This window comes from Tupaia chinensis, unplaced genomic scaffold (genome assembly GCF_000334495.1).
Source record: "Tupaia chinensis unplaced genomic scaffold, TupChi_1.0 Scaffold143644_1, whole genome shotgun sequence".
Lineage (NCBI taxonomy): Eukaryota > Metazoa > Chordata > Mammalia > Scandentia > Tupaiidae > Tupaia > Tupaia belangeri.
Genome location: NW_006203492.1, coordinates 421648 through 428442, shown reverse-complemented (window position 1 = coordinate 428442; position 6795 = coordinate 421648). Strand labels below are relative to the sequence as shown.

Below are 6795 nucleotides of genomic sequence, written 5' to 3'. Positions count from 1 at the left end.
GGATGGATGAGTAGGTGAATGACAACTCTGGTCTAGAGGTCAGTGTCCCCTTAACTTTCTTCAATGCACCATCTATGTCCTATTCTTTTTAATTTTTTAAAAGAATGATATATTTAATTTGATCTATTATTATTATATTTTTAATTTGCCATAGAGCACACACACTCATCAGAGAAAGAGAGAGATGGAAAGTGAGAAAGCAAGCTGCCAGGTCCAGGACTTGATTGCGGTTGGCCGTGCAGGAGTCCAGCACCTTAACCACCACACCATCTGCTGGCCCCTGTGTCCTACTCTTAATGTTCCCTTTCTGTTGTCCCCAAGAGACTCTTGTTTGAATAATTAGTATCATTATTGACTTTTCTAGAGGGTGCGTGCACTCACTGGAGAGAGACAGAGAGAGGGGAAGTGAGAAATCAACCCCTCATGGGGGAATGACCATGATGCAATCTTTTTTCCAGCATTCCCCTCATGGGATTTTGGGTACAGACACTCTGACGCCCAGAGTGATTTTCAAGCTACTACTTTGGGATTCGAACCGCAGTCAGCCATGTGGGAGCCTAGTGCATTAACCACCAAGCTGCCTGCTGGTCCCATTAATTTCATTAAAATTTTGTCTTTAATTGTCAGAGTGCACACGCACAGTGGGCCAGAAAGAGAGACAGAGACAGAGAGAGAGGAACAGGAGGAAAGCATTTTCCCATGGGGCATAGTGATGCCACAGTCCCTTCTCTGTCCATGCTGTCAGGATTCTGGGCACGCACATGCGCTCAGTGTGCTTCTCAAGACACCTGGCCCCAGGGGGGTTTGAACTGCATGGTTGGCCATGTGGGGTCTAACTCTTTTAAAATTTGTTTTTAAATGGTGCTGGTGAGAGCTAAACAGACACATGTTGTTTGCAAGTTCTGGAATAAATGGAGAATTTTGCAAATAAGGGAGAGAGTGGGCGAGGATAGTTTTCATAAATAGGTAACATTTGTGGGAAAGCACCCTGCATGGCTTTGCTGAGGAGTGAGATGAACTCACTGACCCTCAGCTGCAGAGGGTTCACAGGGCAGCTTCCTCCCCTGCAGTTTAAGGTGGGCTGCGCCACCTGGTGGCAGAGGATTGGTGTGTACACAGGCTCCAGAGGTGGGATTATCTGAGGTAGGTGACAGCTGGTTAAGTGGATGGAGGGTGGATGGAAGGGTGGGTGGTGGAAGGATGGGTGGGTGGATGGGTGGTTAGGTAGAGGAAGGGATGTGAGTGTGGGTGGGTGGATGGACAAGCAGGTGGGTAGGTAAATAAATGCATGAGTGTGTGGGTGAATGGTAGGAGGATGAGTGGATGGATGAATGAATAGACTAATGGATGCATGATGGATGTAAGAGTGGGAGGAGCAGGAGGATGGATAATGAATGGGTGCCTGGGGGTGCATGAATGGGTGGTTGGATGGTAGACAGATCAATGGATGTGTGATGGTTGGCTGGGTGATAGATGGGTGGATGGATGGATGGTGGATGGATGGTGACAGATGGATGGATGGGTGGATGGTGGATGGTGGGTGGAGATATGAATGGGTGGGTGGTGGATGGTGGGTGGATGAATGGTGGGTGGATGGATGGTGGGTGGTGGGTGGTGGATGGATGGCACATGGCAGATGGTGGGTGGATGGATGATGGATGGATGATAGATGGATGGATGGATGGATGGTGGGTGGATGGTGAGTGGATGGTGGGTGGGTGGATAGTGGGTGAGTGGGTGGATGGTGAGTGGATGGTGGTTAGGTGGATGGTGGGTGGGTGGCTGGTGGGTAGGAAGATGGTGGATGGATAGTGGAAGGTAGATGGATGGAGGGTGGATGAATGGGGGATGGATGGCAGATGGTGTAAGAATGACGGATGGTAGATGGAGAGTAGATGATAGATGGATGGATGGATGGATGGTGGATGGTGGATGGTGCATTGATGGATAGATGGTGGAAAGATGGATATAGATGGTGGATGGATAGTGGGTGGTGGATGGATGGTGATGGTGGGTGGTTGGATGGTGGGTCATTTGATGGTAGATGGATGGTGGGTGGCTGGATGGTGGATGGGTGGATGGTGAGTGGGTGGATGGTGGGTGGTTGGATGGTGGGCGGATGGTGGATGGATGGTGGATGGTGGGTGGTTGGATGGTGGGCAGGTCATGGATGGTGAGTGGGTGAATGGTGGATGGATGGCGGATGGTCGGGGGATGGTGGATGGATAGGTGGGTAAGGTATTGAGTGAGTAGGTGAATGGTTGAACATGTAGGTTGAACATGTAGGTGAATGATTGAACACCCACTCACATGGGTGCTGGGTGGATGAAGGGGTGAATGGAAGGAGATGAAAGAAAGGAAGGGAGGAGGGAAGAAAGGATGGCATGGTGGATTGATAAATGAATGACTAAGTGGCTGGATACACAGATGGACAAACAATGGAATGGGTGGATGGACAGATGGAAAGACGGCCTGATAGAGACATAGGTGGATGAATAGATGACCAGATAGATTACCCACAGAGAGACAGATGAATGGTTAACCAGATAGATGGGTAATAGATGGTAGATAGATAGATTACCCACAGAGAGACGGAGGAATGGTTGACCAGATAGATGGGTAATGGTTGATAGATAGATTACCCACAGAGAGACGGAGGAATGGTTGACCAGATAGATGGGTAATAGATGGTAGATAGATAGATTACCCACAGAGAGACGGAGGAATGGTTGACCAGATAGATGGGTAATAGATGATGGTAGATGGCAGACAGACAGCTGTAGACTAGGTCGCCAGAGGGAGAGATGGTAGATAAAGAGATGAACAGGCCATCAGAGAGATAGGTCATTGGTAGACAGACGATAGGAGATAGACAGGTGACAGGTCCTAGGTAAGACAGGTGATAGGTAGATGACAGGATGGTTAGATGACAGAGATAGATGACAGACAGATGGACAGAGGAAGAGATAACTGGTTAGATAGACCATAGATAGATAGAAAGATAGATGACAGAAACATTGCGGACCAGCAGTTGGCATCATGGCTATGTCGCTGGACTCCCATGTAGTCGACTGTGGTTCGAGTCCCGGACCTGGTGGCTGAAACTCACTGGGTGCGTTAAACTCATGCAGGGTGTGTGTGCGTACATGCCTAAGATCCTGAAAGGAGACTGGAGGAGAAGGGATTGTGGCATGGCCATCGCCCCTGGGGGTGATTTCTCGCTTTCTGTCTCTGTCTCTCTCTGTCTTTCTGACGAGTGCAACTCTGAAGAAGAAGAAGAAGAAGAAGAAGAAGAAGAAGAAGGAGGAGGAGGAGAAGAAGAAGAAGAAGGGGAAGAAGAAGAGGAAGAAGAAGAAAGATAGATTAAAAAAAGAAAAAAGATAGACACATAGCTGTCAGGGTAGTTAGGTGGTAGAGATACAAGGTAGACAGATAGACGGACAGAGGAAGACATAACCCGACAGACAGACGGAGAGATGACAGGTAGGTAGACAGGTAGCAGATAGCTAGAGGGTGACACACGACCCCTTCCGTAGGCCCTGGCGCTTCCTGTCCGAATGGGCAAGGTCATGAATCCCGGGAAGGTGTCGCTGGTGGTGGCCGGACGCTACTCCGGACGCAAAGCCGCCGTCGGGAAGAGCCATTAGATGGCACCTCGGATGGCCCCCACAGCCGCGCTCTTGTGGCTGGAATTGACCGCTCTCCCCGCAAAGGGACGGCGAGAAGAAAATCGCCGAGAGGTCCAGACCCAGTCCTCGGCGAAGGTTTATAACCACCGTCACCTCACGCCCACAGGACACTGTGGGTGCGCCCTTGGCCAGAACCGTGCTCAACCTGGGTGTCTTCAGAGACCCTGCTCTTCAACGCAAGGCCCGGCGGGAGGCCACGGTCCAGTCCGAGGACAGGCCCGTGACGGGCGAGAACAGGTGGGTCTTCCAGAAGGTGCAGTCTTAGATGTTTTATAAAAACATGGTAAAAAGACGACAGGATAGAAAGGTAGACAGAGCGATGAGAGGGGATGAGTAGCACACAGGCACATAGTGACAGGCGGGCAGATGTCACTGGAGAAGACACACGCACCCACACGTCTGCAGAAGGCCGTCCATCCATACACCTCCGACAGTCCCCCTCCAGGTGCCCATTCCCAGGGGCTTTCATCGAGGTCCTGGAAGGCTTGCTGTGAGCAGGGGAGGTGTCACAGCAGGGGAGGTGTCTAGAGGGAGCCAGTGGGTCAGCTGAGCCGCGGGCCGGGCGGGCGTGTCCTGCTCCCTGGATTCAGGCCTTGTCAAGCCCCCTTGGATGCTGTCACGTGGTACAGGCTGGGAACACCTCTATTTCCCAGGCCTCTTCTTTTTTCTTCAGAGAGAGATTTTTGCTATAGGGCGCGTGCGCTCACCAGAGAGACAGAGACAGAGAGGTTGAAAGTGAGAAATCATCCCCCCAGGGGGGACGGCCACACCACAATCCCTTCTCCTCCATTCTCCTCTCTGGATCTTGGGCGTGAGTTTTAAGCCACCAGGTCCAGGACTCGAACTACGGTTGACTTTGTGGGAGTCCAGCGACGTAACCACTCCACCGTCTGCGGGTCTCCGGCTGGGCCTTATCCACTGCAAGACGCAGTCCAGGGACCCCCCAGTGACCTCTCCGGGTCTTCCTGCCTCTGACTCGTCCTCCCCGGAGTGGGCTGCGTTCCAGGCAGGGCGTGCTGCACAGGGTCCTCGGGCCACTGTGTCCTATGGCCCGCCAGGCAGGAGCTGGCTCACCTGTCCAGCCAGGCGTGGGTGAGGTTCGCTCATGAGCAAGCGGAGCCGGCTGGTCTCCCTGGGTGAGCTCCCGCCGGGCTCCTCCCTGAGTCCCACGCTGGGTTCTGTGCCTTCTGCAGCTGGGGGAGCCCTGGGGGCCTGATGGCCGCGGCTGCTGGTTCCCTAGGCAAGTCTCAGGCTTCTGGCCTGCAGGAAAGCCGGCTGGCGCCCAGGGCTCACTTGTGAGGACGCCGTTTGGACGTGTCTCACTTTCAGTCTGGAAAACGGGGACTTGTCATGTGACACACCCTCGGCCCCCGCGAAGGGAAGGGGCTGGTGGAGCAGGGAGGAGCAGGGGCAGGTCTGCAGGATCAGTGCTGGCCACGCCTGGGGGAGGACGTGTCCAGGGTGGCCCACGTCCCGCCCACTCCCTGCACTAACAGGGAAGGTTATCTCTGCCTGGGGGTCAGCCGGTGGCATGGGGGTTAAGGCCCTGGGTCCCACATGGCCAATGAGGAGATTGAAGTCCTGGACCCAGCGGCTCGAAAAACACTCCAGGCCATGTGAGTGCCCGAAATCCTGAGACGAGAATGCAGAAGGGGTTACGGGGCGGCCACTCCCTCACTCCGTCCCTGGCAAAACCACGTTCCCTGTAGCCATCAATCAATCCATCTGTCAATGAACCAGATTTTCCTGGGACTCCCAGATTGCATGGTGGTTGAGGTGCTGGACTCCCACGTGCGGGTCCCGGACCTGACGGCTTGAATTCTCACTGTCTCTGTCTCTCTGTGTGTCTCTATATAGCACATGTGCCCTATAACAAATAAGGCACAATAATTCATTAAAAAGAAAATGGAATGTTCCTAAGACCATGACGGTTTGATGCAGGAAGGTGGAATATTTTCTGAGCTCGAGCAAGCGTGCATGTGTGTTTACGTGGTCCATGCACACGCATGTATGTGTGTTGTCCCAGCACACACGCCTGGGGCCCCGTGTTCCCACGTTGTGTTCTTAGAACCCGGGCTGATTTTGCAGTGCATTAACTTACCTTCTTGTGGCTCTTGGGAGCACAGAGTGGTTGGGCTTCTCTTCAAAATCATTGTCCTTCGGGCTGGCGGGTGCTGTGGTGTGTAAGACGCTGGACTCCCACATGTCTGACCATGGTTCAAGTCCTGGACCTGGCAGCTTGAAACTCACACCAGGTGCATGTTCGTGTGTGGCCAGAGTCCCAGGAAGAGAGTGGAGGAGAAGGGGTTGTGGCGTGGCCATCCCCCCTGGGGGCTGATTTCTCACTTTCTGTCTCTCTGTCTCTGTCTGTCTGTCTTTCTGGCGAATGCACGTGCCCTATAGCAAAAACCTCTTCAAAAATAAATAAGTAAATAAAATAATAATAAATGGAATTAACTAAATAAATAACTCTTTTTTAAAAAGTCTAATAATATGGAACTTGGGACCGGCAGGTGGCATAATGGTCACATCACTGGACTTCCCCATGGCTGACCACAGTTCAAGTCCCGAATTCAGTGGTTTGATGGTCACGCCAGGAGCATGTGCAAGCGTGCTCCAAGTCCCGAGAGGAGACTGGGGGAGGGACTGCGGAGCATGGATGGTACGCACTTGCGGAAACGTGCCGGTGTAGGAAGCCATCCTCCTAGTACAGAATCGGGGTGCATTATGGAATTTGCATCTGTGGGCAGTTTATTTCTTTTTTTTTCCCCAATAATGATTTATTTTGAATTTTATTTATTCATTTATTTATTTTAATTTGACCAGAGAGAGACACAGAGAGCGAGGGAGAGAAAGTGACAAAGCAAGCCACCAGGTCTGGGACTTGAACCGTGGTTGGCCGTGTGGGAGTGTCCAGCGCCTTAACCGCCATGTCACCTGCTGATCCCCTTATTTTTCCTTCTTTTTTAGGGAATTTATTTATTTACTTTTTAAAATTGGAGTAGAAATTGGAGTAGAAAGGAACAGAGTGAAAGAGAGAAAGTGAGAAACGAAGGAGGCAGGTCCGAGGCTCGAACTGCGGTCAGCCATATGGGAGTCCAGCGCT

The 6795-nt window shown here is 52.1% G+C and overlaps 1 pseudogene; it reads left to right on the top strand.

The window, feature by feature from the left end:
* The first annotated feature begins 3557 nt into the window (after positions 1-3557).
* LOC102474356 (60S ribosomal protein L27 pseudogene) lies at positions 3558-3954 on the top strand (annotated as a pseudogene).
* Positions 3955-6795: the final 2841 nt, after the last annotated feature.